The 16000-nt window shown below is 34.1% G+C and overlaps 1 non-coding gene across 1 annotated transcript; it reads left to right on the top strand.

Annotated features, from left to right (window-relative positions):
• Positions 1 to 4054: 4054 nt before the first annotated feature.
• Positions 4055 to 4161, top strand: LOC127099706 (small nucleolar RNA R71). Its single transcript, XR_007794182.1, has one exon. It is a non-coding gene; the product is annotated as a small nucleolar RNA R71 (small nucleolar RNA).
• The last annotated feature ends 11839 nt before the right edge of the window (positions 4162 to 16000 follow it).

Genomic DNA, 16000 nt, shown 5'->3' with positions numbered 1-16000 from the left:
TAGATATGAAATGCGATCCACCATCACTGACTACTATTCTTGGGACACCAAATCTTGGGAAAATTATATTCTTAAAGAGTCTAGTTACTACTCGTGTGTCGTTTGTTGGAGAAGCTATAGCTTCAATCCATTTTGATACGTAGTCAACCGCTACGAGTATGTACTTGTTACCGAAAGAAGGTGGAAAAGGTCCCATGAAATCTATTCCCCACACGTCGAAAATCTCTACTTCCAAAATGCCCTTTTGTGGCATCTCGTCACGTCTAGATATGTTTCCTGTGCGTTGACATCTATCACATTTCTTGATAGCCGCATGAACATCCTTCCATATGTTTGGCCAATAAAGACCGGCTTGTAGGATTTTAGAGCAGGTCTTGGATGTACTTGCATGTCCACCATAAGGAGCGGAGTGACAGTGTTGGATTATATTTTCTATCTCTTCTTCAGGTATACACCGACGGAAAATACCATCGGGGCCTCTTTTGAAAAGTAAAGGGTCATCCCAGTAATAATGTTTTATGTCATGGAAGAATCGTTTCTTTTGTTGGTAAGATAAATTAGGTGGAACTATTCCGGCAGCTAAATAATTGACGAAGTCTGCGTACCATGGTGTAACACATATAGCTAAGGTGGTCTCTACCTGTTTATCAGCTTTATTTTCTTCCAAAGTAGCTATAAGTTTATCGTACGAGAAATCATCGTTGATCGATGTTCTTTCCGGTTCCAGGTTTTCAAGTTTAGAGAGGTGATCTGCTACTATGTTTTTAGTTCCTTTCTTATCTTTGATTTCCAAATCGAATTCTTGTAGCAACAAAATCCACCTTAGGAGTCTAGGTTTAACGTCCTTTTTTGTTAAGAGGTACTTAATGGCGGCGTGGTCAGTGTAAACGATTATTTTAGCTCCGACCAAGTAAGAACGAAATTTATCTAGCGCAAACACTACTGCTAGAAGTTCTTTCTCGGTCGTGGCGTAATTCATCTGTGCTTCGTCTAGGGTTCTACTTGCGTAATATATGACGTGAAGCTTTTTATCCTTTCGTTGTCCTAAAACAGCGCCTACGGCGTAGTCACTTGCGTCACACATTATTTCGAATGGTTCATTCCAATTTGGAGCCTGCATTATGGGTGCGGAAATCAATGCTTGTTTAAGCGTTTGAAATGCTTCTAAACATTTATTGTCGAAGATGAATTCAGCATCTTTCATCAATAATCCGGTTAAAGGTTTAGTTATTTTAGAGAAATCTTTAATGAATCGTCGGTAAAAACCGACATGTCCTAAGAAGCTTCGTACTTCTCTCACAGTTTTCGGAGGTTGAAGGTTTTCGATTACTTCTATTTTGGCTTTGTCTACTTCAATTCCTCTATTTGATATGATGTGTCCTAAAACAATTCCTTCTTGTACCATAAAGTGACGTTTTTCCCAATTAAGTACTAGGTTTACTTTTACACATCGTTCTAGAACTCTTTCTAGGTTTTCAAGACATTCTTCAAAGCTTTGTCCGCATACGGAAAAATCATCCATTAATACTTCCATGATGTTTTCGAGAAAATCGGCGAATATTGCCATCATGCACCTTTGGAAGGTTGCGAGAGCATTGCACAAGTCGAACGGCATTCGTCGATAAGCGAAGGTACCAAAAGGACATGTGAATGTTGTCTTTTCTTGGTCATCAGGATGGATTGGTATTTGAAAGAAGCCTGAGTAACCGTCTAAATAGCAGAAATGAGAATGCTTTGCTAATCGTTCTAACATCTGGTCTATGAATGGTAAAGGGAAATGATCTTTTCGGGTTGCTTTGTTTAGTTTCCTATAGTCAATGCACATTCTCCATCCCGATTCGATTCGTTTGGTTATAGTTTCTCCTTTTTCATTTTCAATAACTGTTATACCTCCTTTCTTTGGTACTACGTGTACAGGACTAACCCATTTGCTATCAGATATAGGATATATGATACCTGCCTCTAATAACTTTGTTACTTCCTTTTTCACTACCTCACTCAGGATCGGGTTTAGTCTCCTCTGATGTTCCCTAGAAGTTTTTAAGTCTTCTTCTAGCATGATGCGGTGCATACAAATAGAAGGACTTATTCCTTTAAGATCGGTGATGTTGTATCCTAGTGCGGTTGGATATTTTCTTAAGATATGTAGGAGTTTTTCGGTTTCGAGTCTTCCTAGGTATGCATTAACTATCACTGGTCGTTCAAGTTCTACGTCTAGGAATTCATATCTCAGATTTTTGGGAAGTGTTTTCAGGTCGAGGTTTGGTTTCTTAAGGCATTGTGTAGGATCCAATGTCATTGCTAAACATTGGTTAAGTCTGTCTTCTACACGATAGTCAGACAATTTGTCATTTTCTAACTCTGTTTCTTTTATGCATTCATCGATGATATCCATGAAGTAACATGTGTCATCTATTGCAGGTGCTTTCAAAAATTGGTAAAGAATGAACTCAATTTTCTCTTCTCCTACTTCGGAAGTGAGTCGTCCTCGTTTTACGTCTATGATCGCACCGGCGGTTGCTAAGAATGGTCTTCCCAATATAATGGGTGTAACTTCATCTTCTCTTATGTCCATAATTATAAAATCGGTTGGAATGTAGAATTGACCTATGCGCACGGGAACGTTTTCAAGAATTCCTACAGGATATCTAACGGAACGATTTGCTAATTGCACAGACATTTTAGTTGGTCTTAATTCTCCCATTTCCAGTTTCTTGCATATGGATAAGGGCATAACACTGATACCTGCTCCTATAGTGCTTTATCTATGACAAATTTTCCTATGTGACAGGGTATAGAGAAACTACCAGGATCCTTAAGTTTTGGAGGCATATTCTGGATTATGGCGCTACATTCAGCAGTGAGTGTAACGGTTTTGCTATCCTCAAGTTTCCTTTTATTAGAAAGAATTTCTTTTAAGAACTTAGCATATGAGGGCATCTGCGTAATAGCTTCTGTAAAAGGAATTGTGACGTTTAATTATTTTAGTAGGTCAACAAATTTTTTAAATTGGCCTGCATCTTTGGTTTTAATAAGCCTTTAAGGGTAAGGGATAGGTGGTTTATAAGGTGGTGGAGGTACATAAGGTTCTTTCTTTTCTATGGTTTCCTTATTACTCTCCTCCTTTTCCTTAGGTTTATTTTCTTCCTCAGTTGACTTTTTAGAGTTTTGGTTTTCAATTCTTGGATCAGACGGTCCTTCTACCTCTGTTCCACTTCTCAATATGATTGCATCAGCGTGGCTTTTTGGGTTAGGTTGGGGCTGTCCAGGAAATGTACCAGTTGGGGCAGCAGTAGGCGCTTGTTGTTGAGCTACTTGTGAGATTTGTGTTTCTAGCATTTTGTTATGGGTAGCCAAGGCATCTACTTTACTTGCTAGTTGTTTAATTTGTTCGCTAGTGTGTACATTCTGGTTTAAGAAATCTTTATTGGTTTGCTGTTGAGAAGCTATGAAGTTCTCCATCATGATTTCCAAGTTGGATTTTCTAGGAACATTATTGTTAGGTGTAGATGGGGTCGGCTTTTGATATCCAGGAGGTATAGCTGGGGCTTGATTGGGAGATTGACCTGGTGTGTATAAAGCATTGTTGCTCTTATATGAAAAATTAGGATGGTTCTTCCAGTTTGAGTTATAGGTATGCGAGTAGGGATTTCCTTGAGCATAATTCACTTGCTCTGCTTGGATTCCTGTTAGGAGTTGATAATCTGCAGGAGTGTGACCTTGGATTCCACAGACTTCGCAATTTTGAGATGCGGCAACCACGGTGGCTGGAGGTGACACATTTAAACTTTCAATTTTCTGGGCCAGAGCATCCACTTTTGCATTAACATGATCAAGGCTACTTATCTCGTACATGCCACTTTTCGTTTGAGGTTTCTCTACCATTGTTCGGTCGCTTCCCCATTGATAATGGTTTTGGGCCATGCTTTCGATAAGTTGATAAGCATTGGTATAAGGTTTATCCATAAGTGCACCACCTGCGGCGGCGTCTATTGTTAACCTTGTGTTGTATAAGAGACCATTATAGAAGGTATGAATTACTAACCAGTCCTCTAAACCATGGTGTGGACAAAGTCTCATCATGTCTTTGTATCTTTCCCATGCTTCGAAAAGAGACTCGTTATCTTTCTGTTTAAATCCATTTATCTGGGCTCTCAACATAGCTGTTTTGCTTGGAGGAAAATATCGGGCAAGAAAGACTTTCTTCAACTCGTTCCATGTGGTGACTGAATTTGAAGGAAGAGACTGAAGCCATCTTCTAGCTTTATCTCTTAATGAGAAAGGAAAGAGACGAAGTCGAATTGCCTCTGAAGTGACACCATTAGCTTTAACAGTATCAGCGTATTGGACAAATACGGATAAATGAAGGTTTGGATCCTCGGTAGGATTTCCAGAGAATTGATTTTGTTGCACTGCTTGTAACAGCGAAGGTTTAAGTTCGAAATCGTTTGCTTCGATTGTGGGTGGAGCAATACTCGAATGCGGCTCATCTTGCGATGGAGCGGCGTAATCTCGAAGAGCACGAGATGGTTCTGCCATCTCGGGTATCGGCGAAGGAAGAAGATTTTTGAGGTCGGGCACTTCGATAGGAGGGAGATTGTTTGCAGCAAGATATTCCCGAATTCGTCGTAAGACTCGGAGATATAGTTCAACGTCGTTGATTCGTAAGTAAAACGGCTCGCCTTATAAGCGAGTGTGTGGCATACAAATCAATGAAAGAAAAAAATAAAAATTGCCTTAGTCTCTACAGCGTAACAGAAGAGTTACGATATCGACTAAATAAAAGTCCCCGGCAACGGCGCCAAAAACTTGATCGCGACTTTATAAGTCTATTGGGGTACTAACTGCAAGTGCACAGTCTTATCGCGTAGTTTTAAAAGATATCGATCCCACAGGGACTTATGAATCGATATACCGTTTTCTAAGATTACTTCGTAAAGCTAAGGCGGATGATACTTTGATGATTAGGGGGAAAAGTAAAACTAAAATAAGATCTAGATTAAATATCGAATACGGCGGATATTGGTATGTAGTTCGTCGTAATTAGGGAATCAAATCTTCGTTGGTTTCTTGGTTTTAAAATAAATCTTTTCAGTAGACACTATTGATTAAAAGTCTTATCTCAAACTCTCGCTCTGTTGAATAGACTATGACTTTATATTAACGTAGTTGTCACTTATTAGTTAAGTCCAAAATCACTTTTTGAAAATAATAGAATCTATAGAAACTCTTTTCATTAAAATAATAACCGTTTAAACACCCTCGTCTCAAACTCTCGCTCTATTGACTTAGATTATATAATTAAACTTAGATGCTTAACTCTCGTCCTCACATTTAACCTTTAAAAATACTTTTTGAAAAAGATTAGAATTTAATTAACTCTAAAAATTACTTTCGCCCTGATTTAGAATTAATGTCCAATTTACACTGTCCAGTTAAAAACTCAAACCGTCGTTTTATTGATTTTAACTTCTTTATGTCTTTTACTCTCGTACAAAAACTTTGGGATTAATGCTGTAAATTGAGACCATAAAAAGAGTGACTTTATTTTTAAATGGAATTAAACCAACTTAGTTTTGATTTCTTCATTCCGCTTACTTTACATACCGATATCTAAATTAATTAGCCGGACATGCTAAACAGGTCTAAACAATTATCATGCTTAAATAAAACCATATCAGGCAAACAATATAAATAAACAGCAATGCAGAGCATATATAAATTAAAACAATAAATTAAAGAACCTGAATAATTAATAGGAATCTTGAACACTCCACCACAGATCAGTTGGATTTGTTCTTGCACTCTTCAATCGGACAGGAAAATAAAAGCAAAGGGATAAAAGCTGTAGAAAATTAGTGATGTAAATGCTTGCACGGCGGAAAAAAAAGGAGAGCGGAGGGCTTCAGGGTTGGATCTTTGGTTCTATTTATATTCGTCCCTTTTGTAACCGTTTTCCAAAAATGCCTTCAGTAAGTAAGCTTCACGTTTCAACGAGTCATGCGGAAGAATAGCTGCAACGTGCCTCTGTTACGCGTCAAAAGCCAAAAATATAGGAGTGGGGTGTGACGTTCGTCATACCATGTGTTACGCTCGTAACACAAAGTAGCAGGGCGTGACGCTCGTCACACCTTGTGTGGCGGTCGTCACAGCTTCAGCGCTCCTGGCTTGTAATTGTGGGCTGGGCTTTAGTGGAATTTGCTTTCATCCTCTTTTTCACCCCCTTTTCTTCCTTTTTCACTTATGCTTCAAATAAGTTACTTGAGACAAATAGAAGGGAAAATACCACGTAATATCGAATAATATGAAATAAATTGAAACAAATAATAATATAATATAATTAAATCGAGTCCAAAAATGTAATATTATTTCATGTTATCACTCTGTCAATGGTAAGAAGTACAGACTAGTTATTATTCATGACTACAATAGATGGACATGGGTGAAATTTTTGAGACACATGGATGAGTCACATTTTGTGTTTTCTACCTTCTGCTCCCAAGTTCAAAATGAGAAAGATCTCAGAATTGTAAAAGTCATAAGTGATCATGGTGAAGAATTTGAAAACAAAGATTTTGAAAAACTCTTTGATACTAGTGGAATTTTCTATGATTTCTCCTGGCCTAGAACTCCACAACAAAATGGAATTGTATAGAGGAATAATAGGACTTTGCAAGAGATGGCTAGAACCATGATCAACGAGACTAATGTGGCTAAGCATTCGTCACAACATGTTAGATTCAGAATATGATCTCTATAAGACATATTATGGGTAAGACTCCTTATGAATTATGGAAGAATTTGAAGCCCGACATTTCATATTTTCATCCTTTTGGATGTTCTTGTTTTATGTTGAACACTAAGGAGAATCTGAGCGAGTTTGATTCTAAGGCACAAAAGTGCATCATGTTAGGATACTATTAATGCTCAGAAGGCTATAAAGTATACAACACTGAGACACATATTATTGAAGAATCAATACATGTCATATTGGATGATAAGCTTGACTCTGAAAAGTCAAAACTAGTTGAGAAATTTACAGATCTAGAAATCAGTTATTCAGGTTCTGAAGGAAAGAATTCAGAGGCCAAAGAAGCTGAAGAAAAATACTCTGAAGCTCTTCATCCATAAACAGTTGAAGCTCGGACTCCTCTGAGGAAGCACAAACATAGATCTTCACATTCCAAAGAATTGATTCAGGGAGACAAATTTGAACCTGTCAGATCCAAGTCCTCTTTCAAACCTTCTGAAGAGACTCTTTGGGGTTTGGTGTCTCAGATAGAGCCTATATCAATTGATGAAGCACTTTTGGACACCGTATGAATTATGTCTATTCAAGAGGAACTCAATTAATTATCTAGAAATAAAGTGTGGGATCTTGTACCAAGACCCTAAGGAACTCATGTTATTGGAACAAAGTGGGTCTTCAGAAACAAGTTGAGCGAACAAGGAGAGGTAGTAAGAAACAAGACTCGACTGATAGCACAAGGTTATAATCAGCAAGAGGAGATTAACTTCATAGAAACCTTTGCACCAGTTTCCAGGTTAGAGTCTATTCGTCTCTTGCTTTCCTTTGTTGTTAATCATAACATCATCTTGTATCAGATGGATGTTAAGAGTGCATTTCTGGATGGTTACACTACTGAAGAAGTGTATGTACACCAACCCCCTGGTTTTGAAAATCCTAAAAATCTAGATTTTGTTTTTAAACTTAAGAAATCATTGTATGGTCTGAAACAAGCTCCCAGAGCATGGTATGAAAGACTAAGCAATTTTCTTTTGGAAAATTATTTCACTAGAGGGAAGATTGATACAACTTTATTTTGTAAGTCATTCAAAAATGATATCCTTATTGTTCAAATTTACATTGATGATATCATATTTGGTTCTGCTAATGCTACTTTATGCAAGGAATTTTCTAAGTTTATGCAGGTAGAGTTTGAGATGAGTCTGATGGAAGAACTCAAGTTCTTTCTAGGGATTCAGATTAATCAGAGCAAGTACAAAAGGAACGTACATCCATCAGAGCAAGTACACCAAGGAAATTCTTAAGAAGTTTGACATGTCAGAACGAAAGATGTCAAAGACTTCTACATATCATACATGTATCCTTGAGAAGGATGTGGTAAGTGATAAGGTAGAAGATAAGGTATAGAGAGGTGTGATTGGTTCTCTCTTATACTTGAATGCTTCTAGACCTAAAATTTCGTTTAGTGTTTGTTTGTATCCTCGCTTCCAATCAGATCCTAGATAGTCCTACTTAATAGTTGTTAAAAGGATCTTTAGGTATTTGAAAGTTACGATTAACCTTGGCTTATGTTATAGAAAATCTAAAGACTAGAAGCTAGTGGGTTATTGTGACACTGATTATGCTGGAGATAGACTTGAAAGGAAAAGCACTTATGGAAGCTGTCAAATTCTGGGAGATAACCTGATCTCATGATCCAGTAAAAGGCAATCAATAATAGCACTTTCAACTGTTGAAGTTGAATACATTGCAGCTTTAGGATGCAATACTCAGATGCTCTAGATGAAATGTCACCTAGAAGATTTCCAGATATATGAGAGTAACATCCTTATACTCTATGATAATACTTTTGTTATTTGTTTATTTAATAATCCCATTTTGCATTCTAGAGTAAAATATATTGAGATAAAATATCACTTTATACGTGACTATGTTCAGAAGGGAATCTTAAATCTAACATTTATTGATACAGACCATCAATGGGATGATATCTTTACAAAACCCCTTGCTGAAGATAGATTTGTTTTCATTTTGAAAATTTTGAAAAATGGACTTATGTCCAGAATGAAAAGGATGTTCTTTCTCAAAATGTTAATGTCTCAGAATTGTCAAATGAGACTCTGAAATTTATTTTTGGTTCTGAACGTGTGAGTCTTCTAAGGTGAGAAGGTTTCATAAGTTCAGACGTATCTAGTCAAAACTTGTTTGGTTAAACAAATCTGCTTTGTGGATACTTAACAATTTCACATTTAATAGATGTCAATCAGTATTGATTAATTGAACAATTTTAAAACAATTGTCATAGAAAATTGAATCGTTTCTTATTTGTTGATGTGACACATTAGGTGAATAAACCTTGGGATTAGGTAAAATCTTTACGCTTTACCCCGTTGTCATATTTTTGCACTATTCAAAAAATTTAATGATTGCAAAAACCTCTATTTAAATCCACTTCATACACTTTTGCTACTATCACAACCTACACTTTCTCTCTTTGAGCTTAAAACTTTCATCAAACCCTAAAACCTTTGTTCTTCGACAACAATGGATTCTTCACAAACATCTGCTCAACAATATCAACAAGAACAAGCTCAACAACAAGGTATTGCTACTACTCAACTAATTGCTCGTAGTTCTTCTTCACCATCGTAACTTAAACCACAAATTCCTCATCTACTACAAGCTCTTTCATCAAGATCTTCTTCAGGACAACTTGTTCAAATTGAAGATGCTTATGATGCTCCTGAGGTTACTTTGTCTATTCCAGTTGAGAATCTGAAAGTGTTGTATGAAATCTTGGTTGAGTTTGACAATATGAAAGACAATGGTATTGATATTTTAACTAATGTCAAAGTTCAAGGTTGGGAACAGTTCTTCAATCATCTTCAAGACCCAGTCTTCTACTATCTAGTTAGAGAATTTTGGGTTCATGCTAAATCTTCTCTCTTCCAAGTTACTTCCTTTGTCTTTGGAAAGAAGATTGTTATTTCGGAGAAGTTGATTGCCAAACTCATTGGACACGATGAGTCTGGAATCAGATGTGAATTAATGGTGGAAAAGGAATCCAATTTGGCTGAGATCTCCAAAGTGATTTTTGTATTTGGAAAACACTCAAGCAAGGTTAAGGATCTTCACCCTAAGCTCAAGGTTTGGTCTAGAATTCTTCTGGGACGTGTTCATCACATAAAATCTACAAACTCTCCTGACAACATCAACGGTGACCAGCAATACATCCTTTACTACATTGCTACTGAGAAGAAGGTGAATCTTCATGCACTTCTCTTTCAGGACTTAATGAATAATATGAAGGAAACCAAATATGGTAGTAGAAAGATGAGGAATTACATTCCTCTTGGTAGGTTGATCTCAAACATTCTGATGGAGAGCAAAATGATTGACTCTTTAACAGATGACCAGTTTTCCAAAGGTATGCAACCTATGGATGGAAGGATGTTAAATGCCAAAGGTCTGAAGAATATGGGCATCATCACTGAAGTGATAAGCCCTCCTGCTGAAATACCCAAGGAAGTTATCCACAACAGAAGAACTCCTTTGGAATATTTTTCTATCTTCTCAAAGCCATATCCTCTGGAAGAGGTGGTAGGATTCCTGGAGGAGTGTCATGCATGTGTTATTCTTGTAGATTCTGAATTTACTTCTAAGAAGAAGAAGAGATAGATTACTAAGATGCATTATGAGAGAATGGCCAAGAAGTTTAAGGCTTATAGGGAGAATCTGGATACTTCTGTTGAAGAACCCAGAGCCTCTAAAGCTACTTCTGCAGGAACTGCTTTTGGTAAGTATGTTCCTTTTGAAACTCGTCTACTTACTGTTGATAGTAGTTCATTCATCTCATCAACTACACTCACTTCATTTGTCCCCATCCCACATACCTCTTTACAAGTTGACTTCCTCTCACTCTCTGCTCCCCAAACTACAAATCCCAATGTTACCATTCCACCACCAACACCATCACACTCTGAAATTATAACCTTCATTCTCATGCTAACACCTAAATCATTATTACCATTTCACCTCTTATCCCAACTCACTCAACCAGAAAAATCTCCCTCACAAAAAATTTATGAAACCTTTCAACCAGGACTCCTCACTCACTTTGATGTCCCTATTACAGAATCAGACATGATTCTAATACTAAGTCAGATGTTGAGCTCATAGTCCTCCTAGACAAAAACCCTCAACCATACTCTGACCAAACACCCTCTCAAACCAACATTCATCCTACACATCTGGATAAATTGTTGACTCAGTTTGAAAGCGAGGCTTTTTCCAGACTGAACACTCTCATTGAGGTTTGAACTTGTAATGCAAATCTTTATAAAGTGTATACTTTGTCTAACAACTTCAGAAGTTGGATAGAAGTCAGCTCTAAAGAGTTGGAGTTCATGTGCCTGAAGGAAGTTAAACGGGACTTTCATGCCAGACTCTCTAGTGTAGTTGAACCTCTACTGCAGAAGGTTCCTCCAACATTCTTCTTCCTGCTCTAGAAGTAATTCCACCTCCTTCTCCTGATCAGACTACCTTGGTTGCCTCTGAGACAACTCTTAAAGCTAGAAGCGGCTATGGGGTTAAGAAGATTGTGATTTATGATGAAGTCGTTATGAAGACTTTGAAGCACCTGGCGGCTGAGAATTCTGAAGCTAAAGAGAGACTCAAGCAACAGGATGATAAGACATCAAAGATTGAAGGGATGCTTGGATTGATCTTATCAAAACTACCACCCCCTCCTTAAACCCTAGTTTTGAAAACTTTGTGTTGTCTTTGTTTTTCATTTATGTACTTTGTGTTATCTTTTTAATGAAATTATAATTTTATTTTGGTTTATTTTGTCTTTACTTCTTTTTGAATGATGACAAAGGGGGGAAAAGAATGATTGATTTTGATATATCTAACTCCAGTTCTGAAACCCAAACATGTCTTTAATGATTATTCTGACTTTGGTAACCTTTCTGGGAACTTTGAAAAAGTTCAGGGAACTTTGAAAAAGTTCATCATGTTAACCAAGTATTTCAGGTTTCTAAGGCATTAACAAAGTGAATTGAGTTCATATGAAACAGGATTATATTCTGAATAGTTAACTAAGTAGTTTGTAGTTAACCAGATATATTCATGTTCTGAACTAAGTTCAAGTAAACCAGGTGTATTTTGGAACCAGGCGTATACAAGATCTATAACCAGACGAAGTTTTGAACCAGGTGTATATAAGTTCTGATAACAACCAGGCATGCGTAATACAACAAGGCATATTGAAAGCTCTGACAAATCATGCTCTGTGATGAGGCTGATAACCAGACTTTCTGACACTCAAGCAAAGTCAACTCTGAATGAAATACTTATGTACCCAAATTGTTGCATTCTGGGAAGTTACTACATCCATCATAATCAGGCTTCTGCCTTATGGGAAGTTAGTAATCAGGCTTCTGCCTTATGGAAAGTTATTTCTTTCATGCTAATTGTCATTTTTATACGTGTTAAGATTATTTGAAGTCTTAAGATTACCATAAAAATAAGTTTCTTTTCTTTTTTCTTTCTTTCTTAATAATATACAACTTCCACTTTATTGTTTCTTTTAAATATTATCATTATTATTTAATAAATCTATAATATGAAAAAACAGAATGTTCTCAAAAACTCCATTTTAACCAATGTTTCAAAAATCGAACTGGAGATCGAACAGGTGGAACTTGCGATTTAAGGTTTAATTGGTTCAACCGGCTAAATCTTCAGTCGAATCTTTTATTAAATAAATTAATAATATGAAACTAAATTTCATAAATATGGCACACATAATCATATGTTCACAACTTAATAAAATAAATATTTCAAAAATCTATTACAAAGATAATACAACAATATCGATAATATATATAATAAGATGTTCTATAAATTCATTTCAACCTTTATTTAAGAATAATTTATAATAAAATAAGTTAAACTAATTCAAATTCAAATTAAAATAATAGAATATAATAACTAAAATAAAGTTCAAATAATTAAGAGAATACTCAAAATAAATAATACAATATACTTCATTAAACAATAAAAACGAATTTGAGTTGAATTACAACAAACAAGTCTTACTTGACAACAATAAACAATATTGACTTGAACGACAATTAATTTTGAGTTGAATATCGTGACTATATTTAAAAGAGACGGCGTAATGATGATGGAGTGTGGTTGAAAGAAAAACTATAATTGAGTGACAAAATTTAGAAGTTTGTATGGTTGTAAAAAGAACATGAATTTTTTTTGTGTGATTGGGGAATGTATGTTAAAATTTGATATTGACATATTAAAATTAAAAATAAAAAAATGGTTAATTTGATTTTTTTTTAACCAGGCGGTTTTACAAAACCGACTCCAATTCTTTGATTCGAATGGTTTTGGATGGTTCAATTCGGTATTTTCGATTTTATTCGGTTTTGATCCACTAACGATTTTGAAAGTTTGATCCAACCGGATTCATCTCCGGTTCCCGGTCCAACCGGTTGAACCGGCCAATTCGATTTGGTTTTTAAAACATTGATGTTCTTTTTTAAAAACATTGAATCATAAAAACTAATTTGTTTTATTTAATTATTTAAAAGATTAAAAATAATAATAAATCATTAATTAATATTTAATTTTATATTATTGATTGATCTATCACATCTTTTAGTCCACCATTATTTAACGTTTTTAATAACTATTTATAAAATAACTCAAACATAAATTAGGATTGCTTTAAAAAAATAACTCAAACATTAGCTAAAGTGACATTTAGTCTTGATTGAGATTTTAATTATGATATTTATAATTAAATATTAACAAATTAGGATGGTGGTATTAAATTTTGATTGACATTTTAATTAATAATATGCTATACAATACTCGGTTTTGTGTATCAATACTCATAATTAACCTATATATATATATATATATATATATATATATATATATATATATATATATATATATATATATATATATATATATATATATATATATATATATATATATATATATATATATATATATATATATATATATATATATTAAGAATAGTAATTTATATTTGATCATTAGAATGAATCTGAATCATTAGAATAAATTTGTAAAATAAGAGAGAATTTTGATAGTAAAAAATATAATATTTTAATTTAAGTCAATTATTTTAATAATAAAGGAGAGAAAAAATTGATTGAGAAAATGACACATAATTTCATTCATTCATTTTAAGTCTAATAGTTCATTTTCTCTCTCTCTCTCTCTCTCTCTCTTCTCTCTCTCTCTCTCTCTCTCTCTCTCTCTCCTCTCTCTCTCTCTCTCGTCTCTCTCTCTCTCCTCTCTCTCTCTCTCTCTCTCTCTCTCTCTCTCTCTCCTCTCTCTCTCTCTCTCTCTCTCTCTCTCTCTCTCTCTCTTCTCTCTCTCTCTCTCTCTCTCTCTCTCTCTCTCTCTCTCTTCTCTCTCTCTCTCTCTCTCTCTCTCTCTCTCTCTCTCTCTCTCTCTCTCTCTCTCTCTCTCTCTCTCTCTCTCTCTCTCTCTCTCTCTCTCTCTCTCTCTCTCTCTCTCTCTCTCTCTCTCTCTCTCTCTCTCTCTCTCTCTCTCTATATATATATATATATATATATATATATATATATATATATATATATATATATTATATATATATATATATATATATATCATAAATGTGATGAATAAACAACCAATTCAAAATATACATAAAATAAATAAAAAAGACTACGTGAGTTTAAATAAATAATTAATTAATATTTATTTGAATTGTTTACTACATATTTTTAAAAAATACTTTTCTCAATTACACATCTCTTGTACCAATGCAATGAATATATAAAAGAGATTAATTACTATATAAAAAATACTTTTCTCAATTACACATCTCTTTTACTATTTTTCCTATTTATTTGAATTGTTTACTACATATTTATATTATTGTTTATATACAGAAAATAAATAAATAAATACTACCTGAGTATTAATAAATAATAAATAAATATTTTTTTAATTATCTTAAAAGTATTAAATATATAAAAATGTGTAATTAAAAAATTATATTTTAAATGGTCATAATAACATTTATGTTTGAGGTAATAATGATATTCCATTTATACGTGAATAATTCTTAATTAAAATAAATATAAAAAGTATAAGTGAAAAATGTGTCACCAAACAAAATACAAGAATGTGATATAATTCAAAATATTATTATTACATTAGTGTGTCATTAATGAATTTAAAACATTATTACTAAATAGTCTTGATTAAAATAATAATTGTAATATTTTATGATATATGGGAAAAAAGTGTACTACTGAGAAAAATATATGTCTCTTATAAATTAATTTAAATATTCAAATATGAGAAAAAGTATGTTTTTTATAAATTTATTTAATATTTATTTCGATTAATGAGAAAATCTTAATTTGTTTTTGTAAATGGGAATAAATTTTCTATTGAATCAAATATTTTTATAAATAATATCAAAATAAAAATAATATTTACATACAAGAAAAATATTTTGTATCCAAATACTTTTATATATAAAAGTTATTATATTTATGATAAATATAAATAAAAAATTATCTTTCTTTTAAAATTAGAAAACTCTTTTGGCTAAGCACTTTTTTTCTTTCTTTCATTTTAGTTTTATCACAATTTAGAAACAAATGTGTGTAACATACATTTACCCGTCCGTAGGCATGAATAGTAATCAGCCAAATCCAAAAAATTTCATATTTTTTTAACTAACTTCAGAGTCTTCCACTGTAACACGGTGTCAACCTTTAACGGATAAACTAATAAACGACCACTAAAAATCACATTATCAAGGAAACTCACTTCACGCAACCGGAGTTCACACTTGGACAACTTCACATACAACTTTTTTCTTGCAAAGTCTGTAGCATAACTCGCAGATGTTCTGCATGCTCTTCAAATGTCTTAGAATACAACAGAATATCATCGATGAACACAACCACAAACTGATCTAAGTACGAATGGAAGATCTTATTCATATACTCCATGAATACACATGGAGCATTAGACACAATGAACCGCATCACTAAATACTCGTAGTGACAATATCAAGTTCTAAACGCAGTCTTCGGAATATGTTATGGCTTCGCACGAATATGATGATAACTCGATCGCAAATTAATCTTACCTAACACACAAGCACAAACTAGTTGATCCATCAAATCATTAATTCTATGAAGAGGATACTTA

Source organism: Lathyrus oleraceus, chromosome 6 (genome assembly GCF_024323335.1).
Source record: "Lathyrus oleraceus cultivar Zhongwan6 chromosome 6, CAAS_Psat_ZW6_1.0, whole genome shotgun sequence".
NCBI classification, from domain to species: domain Eukaryota; kingdom Viridiplantae; phylum Streptophyta; class Magnoliopsida; order Fabales; family Fabaceae; genus Lathyrus; species Lathyrus oleraceus.
Note: the sequence above shows the minus strand (reverse complement) of the source record. Positions and strands in the feature narration are given on the sequence as shown.